The sequence below is a fragment of the Dasypus novemcinctus genome, chromosome 17 (genome assembly GCF_030445035.2).
Source record: "Dasypus novemcinctus isolate mDasNov1 chromosome 17, mDasNov1.1.hap2, whole genome shotgun sequence".
NCBI lineage: Eukaryota > Metazoa > Chordata > Mammalia > Cingulata > Dasypodidae > Dasypus > Dasypus novemcinctus.
The window spans coordinates 44,163,310-44,177,652 of NC_080689.1; positions in this window are offsets into that span (position 1 = coordinate 44,163,310).

Sequence of the window (14,343 nt, forward strand, 5' to 3'; positions counted from 1 at the left end):
TATTGCTTTAATCTCTCTGGGAGATCTGGAGTTCCTCAGGTATAGGGACTTCACCTGCTCTTTGTGTCTCTCAGTGAGGAATAAGCACAGGCTCCAGCCTCCAAGGTTGACACTGCGGATTTCATTGCTCTGCTCCAATGGGCTCTGGGTAAGACTCCACTTCCAGAGTTTAGCAATGGTGACTGGGACTCCTCTTGGTTTAGCCATTCTACCTTTGTCTTCTGCTTCCCATCATTATCTCTTTTTCTACCCGTCTGTATTAGTCAGCTAAAGGGGTGCTGATACAAAGTATCAGAAATCTATTGGCTTTTATAAAGGGTATTTATTTGGGGTAAAATCTTACAGTTACAAGGCCATCAAGAGTCCAAGTAATACCATAAGAGGTACTTTCTTACCCAAAGTCATTAGCCATGTGTTGATGCAAGATGGCAGGCAATGTTTGCGAGGATCCAGACTTCCTCTTCCTCGTAAGGCTCCATGGGCCCAGCTTCTTTCAATCTCAGCTGTAGGCTGGCATTAGGCTCATCTCTATCCCCCAGGCTCATTTCTTTCCAAACTCAGCTGCTCTGTTCTCTTTACAAGGTCAGCTATAGACTATCAGGCTCATCTCTCTTCCGGGGGCTTCTGCCATGCCTAATGGGCTGTCTCTCTTCCTCTGTGTTCCTCTTCTCTGCGTGTCTACTTCCATGTTAGAGTCTGTTTTATCAGTCCACCAAGGGGGCAGGCACTCTAAGGACATGGTTGAATTAAAGCCCTAATCTTCACATAATTTAATCAGATGTCTCAGCCGAATCTAATACAATCAAAGTAATCATTCCCAGTGGAACAGACCAGTTTACAACCATAATCAATGTCTCTTTTTGGGATTTATAAATAATATCAAAGTGCCATACCATCAAAGACACTCAAAGCCAACATGCCAGGAGAGGAACAGAGCCCTCCAACAGGCCTTCCTCCAGATCCCTGCTCATGTAGGGAAAGGGACCCAACTGTGCCCTCTTGATTATTCTGCTCTGCTATGAGCAGAGTGGCCAGGGCCCCACCCCAGGCCCACGTTTATGACCCAGTCCAAGTCCCACCAAACTCACAACTGTAGCACTCAACAAAGAATGGGCATGGTCTTAACATGACCTCACCTGTGAAGTTGGATCTGCCACTCCTCCATACTTACCATTTTTCAAGGGAGAATCACACAGAGGGGAAGGGGAAGTTACTGTCCTACCCTAGTTCTTCCTGTGGCCTCTCCCTCTAACACATGTGATATTGGAATGCTAAGTCCATCAGGTGAATTCTAAACAGTAAATTCAAAACAATATAGGGAAGCAGATGTGGCTCAACTGATAGAGCATCCGCCTACCATGCAGGAGGTCCAGGGTTCAGTACCCAGGGCCTCCTGACCCGTGTGGTGAGCTGGCCCACGCACAGTGCTGCCACGCGCAAGGAGTGCCATGCCTCACAGGGGTGCCTACTGCATAGGGGAGCCCCACATGGAAGGAGTGCGCTCCGCAAGGAGAGCCACCCTGCACAAAAAACACAGCCCGCCCAGGAGTGGCGCCACACACACAGAGAGCTGATGCAGCAAGATCACACACACACACACATACACACACACACACACAAAAGAGACACATCCCGGTGCCACCTGATGAGAATGCAAGCAGACACAGAAGAACACACAGAGAGCAGATAATGGAGGGTGGGTGGGGAGAGAAATAAATAAATAAATCTTTACAAACAAAAACAATATAAAGAAAAAGCCTCATAAATTAAAGAATGAGAACTTCTGTTCCATTAAGCGAAATCTAATTTCAGATCAACTAAGTGTGGAAGGAGAAAAAAAGCCCATCAGGCAGAAGAGCAAATTAAAGCAGACAGACAAAATCCAAACTGCAAAACCAAGATGGTGTGTGGTTATTTTTACCATGTACGGGAAAGAGTGTCAGGATTCAGAGAGAAGGAGGCTGACGCAGTCACAACCTCAGAGAAGAAGCTCTCTCCCCAGACTGGCCCTCCTGGGCTCAGCCTTCCTGCTCCAGGCCCCGCATGGGTATGACCTTGGAGCTACCAAAAGCTTGCCTCCTGTGGGCTCTAGGAGTGCAGTGGACCCAGCCTGGCCTCTATAGAGCAGGCACAGCAGGGCCTATTACATGCCTTACACAGACGAGAAAACCAAGATTCGCTCCAGGTCCTTCTGGCTAGAAAAAAGGCATAACCAGGACTTGAATTTAGCGCCTCCAAAGCTAGGCCTAGAGCTAGGCCGTGCACCACACAGCCTTGGGCCCCTGCAGGAGGAAGAGGGACTCAGCTGGGCAGTCAGCGCAGGCCCTTGGGCTTCTTCCATCCTTCTTAATTAGGAAGTGAGAGCACAAGACTTCTCCAACCCCCCAGACTGCCCTATTCTCCTCATTAACCCCCAGGCTCAACAGGTCGTGCCAAAGCTTCTGGTGAAACAAATCTATGGAGATTTAAACCAAGGAAGGCCCACCTAGCTTCAAGGGAGAGACTGGTGAGTCAGGAGGCTTCCAATTTTAGGAAATTTGTCACACAGCAGAGCCTGGGCCTCTGGCCAACCTGTCCCTGAACAGTAAGCAGTCCGGGGCAGCTTTAGAGAATTCACGAGGGCTCCAAGGAGAGGGTGACCTCCGCCCCTCTGAGACCACGACAGAGTGAGGCCCCTGGACAGCGCCCCACAGCCTGGCCCTGAGCCCACTGGAGCAGGGGTTGAGGTGTGCTGGCCATTCCCTTCACAGATATCTGGGGGTGAACAGGCCCAAATTCTCTCCTTAGAGAGGAAGGAGGGGTCCTGGCAATAGCTGTGTCACCCTGAGCAATGCCCTCATCTGTTAAAAAAAAACAAGTGACAGCTACTTCATAGAATTTTGTGGCAATTGAATCAGATAATACATATGAAGCACAGGGGCATTCAACTAAAACTGTGTGCACCTCCCCCGCCAGCAGCAGTTCATGAATTCTCATGTAACCTTAGCCCCTCATGGACCTTATTCTGTACCATCAGTTAAAACTTTCCCTAAATCCCCAAATATATTTTTCTCTACTCCAGTTGCACATCCCTGTTTATGGCTCCTTCAGCCCCATTTTTGGCCCTCAGTTCAGCTATGATTTCTTTGTCAAGCACTTCCATAGCATTACTGCATACACAGCACTTTTCTGAGACCTTTACAAATCTGTGTTCCTCAAGAGTGCACAAATTGCCCTGAGGATGGTGGTGGTGTAGGGGTACAGAGGGGAGATTGTCACAGCATTTTTAGAAATGTGGAAAAAAGAAATACACCCCTGCATGCAACCCCTTTCCTTTAATCATCACAGCGTCCATCTAATACCCCCAACAGTATGCAGGAGGTGCTAATTTTGCCAAAGAAAACCTGGCTCTTGACTCTTATTTCTATTTCCAAATACAGTATATTTCTTCTCACCCCTGGGTGTTTTATAGGTTTCCTCTGCCGGTTTCAGATGCTATTTTTCTTTAAGACCGTTCCTGGACTGCCTCTCCCACTATACATTCCCTAAAGACTACAGCATTGTCAAGAGCTGAAGCCAAACTGCTGTGTCCAGCAAATTAAGAGTATGCGCGCCTGCTCTTCTCAGATCTTTACAAACTAGACAGTAAGAAGTATATGGATGGCAAGTCGTAGGCCCCTTCAGACCTGATGAGGGCGGTCAAAGGAGAGAGGTTTTTCAGGAGACATTTCAAGTTAAAATCTCCGCACAGGCCCTGGGCCAGTGCAGCATAATGCAGTGTAATCACCAAGAGCAATCTAAAAATCAATACTGAACCGGCAGCCAACGCAGCACCTATGAAAACAGCCAACCCCTTCCTCCCAAGGAGTCTGGCAGCTACCACTCTCCTTCCTCCCCTGCAGCACAAATAAGTGAACTTTCTAATCCAAAATAGTGATTCGGGTCTGAGAAATAAAGACAGAAAAATCACCAGAGCTCTGGGAAGTTCTTTATAAAGTCCTAAAGCAGCTGTGCAAAGAGAAGAGCAAAGAAGAGCAATCCCCTGCAGGACCATCAGCCACCATCACCATCAAGGCCCTGATTGGGTAATGACAGAGGTGAGGAGGAGGGCGTTGCAGCTTCACCATCCTCTGCCTCCGGCAATGACTGCCCTAACTTGGGGTCACCGCTCCGCAGTCTCGGGCTGTGCCTGCAGCTGCTACTTTGGTCTGAGGCTAGATGAGGCAAATGCGGAAGCTGGACTCCTTTAAAGAAGTTGTTTTGGGGATGACAAGCAAGAATAACAGAAGAGAGATGCAGAGGCATAAACACAACTCCTAGCAGACTGGAGTCTACTACCAAATATTTTGGACTTTTCTGGTTCCCTGGCCTTTGGCCAGGAAGTATACAGTGGTGGGACTGGCCCGATAAAGGGTTTTGCCTCTGTCAGCTCGCCCGCCGTGACCCCCTTCCCTGCGATCCTTGAGTTGGAGCATACTGTAAAGCTACCAGGGGTCACCAAGTTTCCAAGACTCTTTTCCATATTTCTTTTCCTTTTCTATTTCAGCAAGGACTCTGTTTGGGCTTGGTGCAGTCAATGATACTTTGCAGATAAATTTATTCTGGACCAGGGCTGGTTTTATAAAATAATCCAGGCATATGAGATGCCCATCAACATGTCCTACTAAATGAATGCTAGTAAATGCTCAAGAAAGGAGCAACCAATTCTGCAAACCCAGAGGCCGTGGGCCCCACGCCATCGGGCCAGGGTCTAGGATCAGCTCAGGAGGGTCCCCCTGAGGACAGGCAGGGATTCCTGACCCCTCTGCTTCTGGGCCTCCTTCTCTGAGACCGATGTCCTGAGAGGGTGCCCCAGCATTTACCAGCCTGAGCCAGGCAATTTGTCCCTTTCTCTGTGCTGCAGCCAGGCCTCCCAGCTGCCAGCCAGCAGGGGCTCCCTCAAGTGAGAAGGTCGCTCTGCTGAATACATCCCAGCTGCCAGCTGGGGCATCCACTGCCCCCACCCCTCTTTCCCCTTCTCCTCCACCTCACGAAATGGGAAAAGGTTTCTTTTCTGCTAAGCCCGCAGATGACAAGCTTCAAGGCCCACCCTGACGCGAGCTCCCCGGGGGCTGCCTTGTCTGGTTGCCATGGCACCCTGCAGGGCCGCTGAGGGCCCAGCCTGCAACTCCTTAGGCAAAAAGGCAGAATGTCAATAAGGCTGGGGCTGGTGAGCAGGGGTGTTGAAATCCCATTTCAGCCAATATATTCCTCCTCACCCCCGACAAGCATTCAACTTCCTTTCATTTTCCCTGCCAACCCTAGAGAGTAGAGGTTAAAACAAAACCCTTAAAGGACAGGCCTTGTAAGAAGAGAAGAATATACAAAGAACCCTGCCAGTCCACAAGGCAGAAAATAAGCTGCTGGCACATGGCAGGTGCCTAATAAGTATCTGTTAAACGAATAAATGAAAGAAGAAAAGCAGCACAACTGTGGTTGAGGCCCCTTGTTCTGAAAAGACACGGTCAGGGTCAGTAGGAATCATTGGCACGTTTAGTGTGTCATTTTGGCCTTTCAAATTGCTTTCACGTGTTATCGCATTTGCTCTTTGCAGTGAGAAAAGGGAGGTAGAGATGGGCTAGGAAATCATTTCCATTTTGCAGAGAGGTGCCTTGGCCGAGTGAGTCAGCATGTCTGAGGAGGTCACTGGAAGGGAGCGGCTGCAGCAGCCTCCTGCTCTGCCTCTCTCCCACCTCTTCCAGAGGCTCAGCCGCAGGCTCTCCTCCGCCCCCTTCCCAGGCAGGAGCCACTGGAGATCTGGCAGCCAGGGCAGGAGACTCGGGCATGCACCAAAGTCCTGTCCATGCCTCTGCTCAGTGGGGACTCGAACGGTGAAATATTTATATGGTGATAAGACCTTGCCTTTCAGATCAAATGGCAGCTCTTGCCTGGATTACCTTACAGTAAAGGAGACCCGAGGGCAGTGTCTGCCGCCTCCACCCCCCAAAGGCTGCCGGGTCACTCACTCCAGCTTTTACATGAGCCGCAGAGGACCCCTTCCCCCCAGCCCCTCTGTCAGGGAAAGAGAACAACCAAAATGAGACTCGTACCTCCAAGGAGCCAGAGACACAAAGGAGAGGCCACACATCCATTCTACCCAGCCCACTCGGCCTTCTCAGGCACATCTGGCTCCTGGACTTTCTGCTTCCCTTTCCTTCCTCAGTGATGGCACCAGGGACTTCAGCCTGCTCTTCTGGCTGCATGACACCCTCACTTTCCACAGAACCCCACAGGCTTTGTCTCCACAAGACTGCCTGCTGAGCAGAGAACAAGCTCCCTACTACTGGGCAACGTTCAGGGCACCGACACGGGAAAGTTATAAAGCCTTAAGGAAGTGGACAAAGTGCTCGTGGTCAGTGTCCCAGTGACTCTTTCTAGCTGACTCTCATCTCCTCTTCTGATGACGGGTTTCCACAAACTCGCCCTCTGGTCGGCGCGTAAGCTTGAGCATGCCATCAGAGCACGCGTGTGCACCCTGCTCATTAGCCTCTAGTATTCTAGGGACTCGTGGCGCAACCTGCTTGACAGAGTAATTTCGAGGATTAAATGAGATAACATATAAAAAGCTATAGAGGGCGAGCCAATGTGGCTCACTGGTTGAACACTGGCTTCCCTTGTACGAGGTCCTGGGTTCCATCCCAGGCTCCTGGGACCTCAACAAACAAAAGCTACAGGGAGTGGATGTAGCTCAAGTAGTCAAGCACCTGCTTCCCATGCACAAGGTCCCGGTTTCCATCCCTGGTACCTCCCAAAAAGTAGAAATGCATAAAAAGCTATATGGTGTGTGGCATCATGTTAGTTGTCAGAATACTGATTATCTTCCATTTGACCCACCTCCACGTGCTCTCAGCCCCCAGGAGGCTGACCCCGAGGAATGTGTCATCTGGGGCGCCCTTGCTGGCCGGAGTTTCTTCCCCCCTCCCTCCTGGCGGCAGTCACAGTAGAAGTGTTCCTGTGCCATTACAGATCCCATGGAGGCCCTTGCTACATGGCCCCAGTTCTCTCTGGTTCAGGTGACACGATTTCCTTCCTCCCTTTGCCCTTTGTGCCTCAGGAGCTGATGGCTTCCCACTGATGCAAGTCTCTGGGTACCTCAGCATTCCTTGTTTGTTCCCTTAACCCCGTCCACATCTCTGTTAATAATCCTTCTATTAAAGCCTCTCCATTTGAACCATTGGGGATAAATTCTGTTTTCTGCCAGGCCCCTGACAGATATAATCAGAGACATCCACGCCTGTGCCTAACGAGCTGAAAGGGCCGGCCTCGTCTCCACTTATCCCTGGGAACAGAAAGACCCAGTGTGCTCGGCTGGCTTCGGCACCTTCAGTGCAGAGCTTCCGCATGCAGGCAGGCGCCCTTGCCCTGCCTTCCTCCCCTCATCCTCCCAAGGCAGTGGCCTAGCTGCACATTCTATCAAGCAGCTCGGCGTGGGCTGCCAGCAATCTGACATCAGGATGGAAGAATACAGAGGCCTCAGAGGCCCTGCATTTTCTGGAATCTAATGATTCTGCTGATCCTCTGGTGTTTGGCAATAGCTATTTCAATTTCAAGATGCTTAAATCACTTCTTTGTTCTTTCTGCTGTGTAACTAGGGCACCACTAAGAGTCTGGGGGAATTGCTGTTTGGGGTAGGCATTCCTTTTTTATTTAGTTTTTGCCTCATTCTGGAGCAGTCAAACCTAAGCCCTTGGAAGATCGTCAAGCTTGTGATTCTCTCCCGCGGTAGGCTTAGGGCCGACCCCTTCTTCAAACGGTGCTCTTCTGCCCCTCAGTCTCTGACACGTCTTCGTCCTCTTCCTCCTCTCACTTCAGGGTGGGTGTCTAGTTTGGGAAATTCAAGGCCTCTCTGCTTTTATATTTACCTCCCTCCAATGTGCAGGTAGCTGCCCCCTTCACTGCCAAGTCCCGCAGCAGGTTACTTTGAACCCCACTTGTTCAACACCCCCGTTTACTGAAGGCCCACCTCGTGCCAGGTGTTACACTAGGCACAGCCGAGACAATGGACCAGCCATTGTCCCTGCTCTCCATGACCTTACGGTCTAGTGGAGAGGGAAGACAAATAAACAGACCTTCAGGGAATTAGCGGCACATGGGGGAGGGGGCAGGGGGACAGGACAGTCCCCCTGGGCTCGGTCTCCTGACCATGAGCATTTCAGAGCAGGCATCAGATTCCCAGTTAGCCTATTTTCCACACCTCAGAGGAAATGTGCTTCATCAATAAATAACCGTGCCTGAGTTACTATGCAAATAAGCTCAGCTCAGTGTTCTGAACATTCAGGTTCACATTTCTACAGGCCTTTTCTCTAAGGCTTCCACCCTCTGTGTTGTGTTTACTCTATGCATCTCATTTACCACAGTCCAGTCATTAGTGAATGGAAAGTAAAGGGCAATTTGACAGGATTTTACCTGGTCTCCCCGGAGCTGCGTTCTTTTCCAGGACCAGTGTTGATTCTGGTTCAGTCTCATAAAAAAAAAAAAAAAAAGAATATACCATTCATCCCTCAGTGATAGAGTGATGGTTAAGTCCATTTAATTTTTTAAATTTTTTAATGTTTTATTTTTTTCCTCCCTCTCCCCCTCCCCTACGCATCACCTCCTCCCCCGTCCCCTCCCCCCCTCCCCGCCCCCGCCCTGCTGTTTTTGCTGTCTGTGTCCATTTGCTGTGTGACTTCTGTATCTATTTCTCTCTCTCTTTTTTTTTTGTCTTCTCATCTTTCTTCTCTAGGATTCCCCGGGATTTGATCCTGGGGACCTCTGATGGGAAGAGAGGTTCCCTGTCCATTGCGCCACCTCACTTCCTGGTCTCTGCTGCGCTTCACCTTGACCCTCCCCTTCTTCTCTCTTTTGTTGTGTCATCATCCTGATGCTTGACTCCCTTGCGCGGGCATTGGCTCACCATGTGGGCACTTGGCTCAACATGTAGGCATGGGCCTGCCACGTGGGCACTGGCTCACTGTGTGGGCCCTTGGCTCTCCACGTGGGCACTGGCTGGCTGTGCAGGTATTTTTCTCTTCTTTTTCACCAGGAAGCCCCAGAGATCGAACCTGGGTCCTCCCATATGGTGGGCAGAGGCCTTATCCCTTGAGCCACATCCACTTCCCGGCTAAGTCCATTTACATTAAGAAAAGAGGAGCAGTGCCAGTAGCATGAAACAAATCTTGCTTGCTGCTGTGGGCCTCCCTGGGCATTTCCAAGGCCTCCCAAACTGCAGCCCAACACAGGTCCTGATTCACCCTCACTCACCTCATGGGAAACCCTCACACACAGGGGTTCTGTGCAGCTGCAAGAAGGGCTGCTAAGAACTTTGCACTTTCAATTCAGTCTTGTTTCCAAAACATTATATTCTAAATCTCCACTCCCCCAAACACTTTAGGACATGCCATAAGTAATTTATTTGGGGAAGGAGACTTGGGTAGACTGTACGGGTGAGACAGGAAGCAAAGACCAAACAGGGACTCTGGCATCCCTTTTTGTTCCCTAAATCACTAGCCCTCTATTTCCTTTTGCAAAATTCCTTCAAATCAAAAAGTTATTGAATGTTAGAAGTGATGGTGGAGATCATTTAGTCTAATATCCCCTTTCCATTTTAAGAACCCCCAACCTCTTTTAGAGAGCTAAGATTGGAAAGAGGCTTTGTTCAAAGTCCCACAAGCTGGTGACTGAGCTAAACCAGGCTCCAGTCCAATGTTCTGTCTGCTGCGCTGCTGCCCTGGGAATTCATCCACAATGTATTTGCACAGGGCAGAGGGGGAATACATACCCACTAAGGGAATAATGGAAAAACTCCGAAGAGGAAGAAATCAGCTTGACATTTAGCTTGCCATCTAGCTTGGTTGTCACGAGGCTCAAATTGGAAGCAGATGAAACTGCCTGATGAGAGTTGAAGGAGGGAAGTGAGGAAGGGAGGGAGGGAGAGAGGAAGGAAAGAATAAATTTCAGAACAAACAATCTGTGACGGCATTTACCCTGCGTACTAGGATGGCAAGGGGTTGAATGAGAACAAGGGGAAGGGAAATATGTTCCTGGAAGAGGGAAAATGCTTCTGTAAATAAATGAAGAGAAGCCTTAGACACAAGTAGAAGACAGGGGAAGCTGCTTGTGGTAGACATGATGCACCACCCAGATCCCCTTTTAAATGTGATGCACTTATTCCCCCAGATGGTAGGCATGCTGTTGGAAGAAGGTCATTCTTCACAAAGTGCCCTGGCTGAAGAAAACTGTGCCACCTCCTTCTGGTGGCAGCCCTCATCCAATGATTCACCCATAGGAGTATAAAGGCCTGGCCCCCTTGCACCTCTGAGGGGCATCCCCACTTGAGAACTTTCCATAGGGTCAGCTGAGAGTTTTCTTATGACTGCTTCACAGCTTTTTCCCCTCTGTGAAAATGTGCTTCCTTGCCCTGCCTTCCACAGTATTGATACCAAAAGCACTCCTTAATAAACAGTCTGCATACAAATCTCCATCTCAGAGTCAGCTTCTGGAGAAACCCAACCTGTAACACTGCTTGTCTGAGTGAATGTGCAGAGCTCCACTGAAGACAGAGAGAAGACCTCCATCCACTGAACCTGGTCTGATAACTCGTACAGAACATTGCTGAGTTCTGATTTAGAGAATGAAGTTAAAGCTCTGTCTAGGTGATGGGATGTCACCTCACTGCCAGCCACCATGTGTGTATTGGGCCATCCAAGGCCAGGACAGTAGAACTGAAAGGCCATTCCTTCCCTTGCTCGTCCATATCCCACCTTAACCAGCCAGACTGATACAAGTTTAGTCAATTCTTTATTTCTCTCCCCTTCCCCCCCCCCCCATTGTCTGCGCTCTATGTTCATTCACTGTGTGTTCTTCTGTGTCAACTTATATTCTTGTCAGCGGCACCAGGAATCTGTGTCTCTTATTGTTGCGTCATCTAGCTGTGTCAGCTCTTTGTGTGCGCCGCACCACTCCTGGGCAGGCTGCACTTTTTTCACGTTGGGCGGCTCTCTTTGCGGGGCGCACTCCTTGCATGTGGGGCTCCCCTATGCTGGGGACACCCCTGCGTGGCACAGCACTCCTTGAGCACATCAGCACTGCATGGGCCAGCTCACCACGTGGGTTAGGAGGCCCTGGGTTTGAACCCTGGACCTCCCATGTGGTAGGCAGATGTTCTATCAGTTGAGCCAAATCCGCTTCCCTCAGTCAGTTCTTAAAGACCTTTAAAGAAGATTCCAAAACTTCCCTTGGTAGTGGCAGTGACACCCCTTGAAAGTTGATAAACCCTAACTATTAGAAACATTCTCCTGTAATAACTTAAATTCCTCATGCCCCATGTGAACTTACTTTTGTTATCTTAAGTGGAGACAGAATACATCTCTAAGTTTCTGTTTAGTGACCCTTTATGATTCCTCTTCAATCTTTTTTTTAAGGTGACTTTTCACTGGCCTTTCTTTAAAAGGTCATGTTTTCAATCCTATTATCATCTCTGTGGTTTTCTGTAAAGGCAAAAAAAGAGCCTCTTTTAAAACCCTGGTTTTAGTGTTGGTCAGTTTAAGATTTATTTATTTATTTATTTTTAATTTCTGCCCCCTTTCCCGGTTGTCTGTTCTCTGTGTCTATTTGCTGCGTCTTGTTTCTTTGTCCGCTTCTGTTGTCCTCAGCAGCACGGGAAGTGTGGGCAGTGCCATTCCTGAGGCAGGCTGCACTTTCTTTCGCGCTGGGCGGCTCTCCTTACGGGCGCACTCCTTGCGCGTGGGGCTCCCCTACGCGGGGGACACCCTTGCGTGGCACGGTACTCCTTGCACGCATCAGCGCTGCGCATGGGCCAGCTCCACACGGGTCAAGGAGGCCTGGGGTTTGAAGCGCGGACCTCCCATGTGGTAGATGGACGCCCTAACCACTAGGCCAAGTCCATTTCCTAGTGTTGGTCACTTTAATGGCTATTTCAATTTCTCACCAACTAGAGCCAACTTTATTATCTTCTGTGGCAAATGGCATCATGTGCAATAACAAATCACCTACAAGCCACCAAGGGCACTTCCCTTGGTTTCCACTCTTCAAAGCAGGCATTCCCAGAGCCTGGAGACCCTGAAGAGATTTCTAAATGAAGACCTAGGAAGGCATCAGGAGGTGGGAAGAAAGGTTAAATCTGAGGCTGCATGGTAATCAGGAAAACTGGATTTCAGAGAGCAAGGGGGTGTTCTGCAGAGCTTGGCTATAGGCAGGCTGTTCATGTTTGGGACTGATATGCTTATCCCAAGGAGAGAAACCTCAGTGCATTGGCTCTTTCTTGTCAAGAATCCCTGAGAAGGCGGCGGACTTGGCCCAGTGGTTAGGGTGTCCGCCTGCCACATGGGAGGTCCAGTTCAAATCCCAGGCCTCCTTGACCCATGTGGAGCTGGCCCACGCGCAGTGCTGATGTGCGCAAGGAGTGCCGTGCCATGCAGGGGTGTCCCCCGCGTAGGGGAGCCCCACACACAAGGAGTGAACCCTGCAAGGAGAGCTGTCCCATGTGAAAGAAGTGCAGCCTGCCCAGGAATGGTGCCACATGGAGAGCTGACACAACAAGATGACACAACAAAAAGAAACACAGATTCCTGTGCCGCTGACAACAGAAGCGGACAAAGAAGATGCAGCAAATAGACACAGAGAACAGACAACCGGGGTGGGGAGGAAGAGGAGAGAAATAATAAATAAATAAATCTTTAAAAAAAGAATCCCTGAGATACTTAGACTCCTGAGTTATGAGATGAGTTGAAAGTGAGATAAACCCTATTTTGTTTGTTTCCCTGCACTTAGCTTTCTGGATCTGCATAGTGAATAATCAGTGCTTTAGTTTCCTATGTTACTCAAAGGAGATATCATAAAATGGGTTGGCTTTTAACAACAGGAATTTATTAGTCTAAAAAATTACAGTTTTGAGAAAGTGAAAATGTCCAAATCAAGGTATCATCAGGACAGTGTTTTCTTCCAGAAGACCTTCTACCAGCGATCCTGGACTCCTCTGTCACAAGGCAAGGCACATGGCAGCATCTGCTGATCTCTCCCTTCTCTTCTGGGTTTCATTGCTTTAAGCCTCTTGCTTCTGTGGCTTTCTCTTTTTCTCTCTCCATATTATGAAGGAATCCAGTAAGAAGACCTACTCTGGGCCATGCCTTAACTAAAGTAACCTACTCAAAAAGTCCTACTTACAATAGATGTACACTCATGGGAATGGATTAGTTTTAAGAACTTGACTTCCTGGGGTACACACAATTTCAAACCTCTACAATGAGTAAGGAGCAAGAAATAAAGGAGGTACATTCACTTATTTTACTATCTTTGACTCTCTTGGCAGAAGAACCACCCAACAATTACATTTAACTGTGGACTGGTAGAGGTTTTTTTGTTTTTGTTTTTAACAAATCAATTTTATTGATACGTATTGATAAAGCATACAATCCATCCGAAGTGTAAAATCAGTAGTATTCAGTATTCACATGATTGCGCATTCATCACTTCAATCATTTTTACAGCATTTTCATGATTCCAATAATAATAATAATAATAATAATAATAAACAAAAGTTATCACTTTTTTTTTTTAATTTTTATTTTTCTCTCCTCTCCCCCAAGTTGTCTGCTCTCTGTGTTCATTTGCTGTGTATTCTTCTGTGACCACTTCTATCCTTATCAATAGCATCGGGAATCTGCGTTTCTTTTTGTTGCGACATCGGGTTGTGTCAGCTCTCTGTGTGTGCGGCACCATTCCTGGGCGGGCTGCACTTTCTTTTGCGCTGGGCGGCTCTCCTTACAGGGCACATTCCTTGCGCATGGAGCTCCACTACGTGGGGGGCACCCCTGCGTGGCACAGCACTCCTTGCGCGCATCAGCACTGTGCGTGGGCCAGCTGCACACGGATCAAGGAGGCCCAGGGTTTGAACCACGGACCTCTCATGTGGTAGGCAGACGCCCTATCCATTGGGCCAAGTCCACTTCCCTCACTTTTCAATCTCTCTATGCTTCCCCTGCTGTATATAGCTGTTATTTTGTTTCTGTCTCTCTAGCTTATTTGTATTTATATTTTATAAAAAGTCTTATATATACAATATCACTCATATTCATATTTTACATGATGTTTTGCTATGCTCTACAGTCTCATGTTACACTTTTTAGCTTTCCTTCTAGTAATATATATGACCTTAGACTTACTCTTTCAACCATTGTCATACATATCTAATAGCTCTGTTAGTTACAAACACTATGATGTGCTTTCACCATTTCTATTCATTTAAGATTTACAAACAACCTTTTTACCAATTCTGTATAGATTAATCCTCAGCTTCCCATTCTCTACCCTCATTCTATTTTCTGG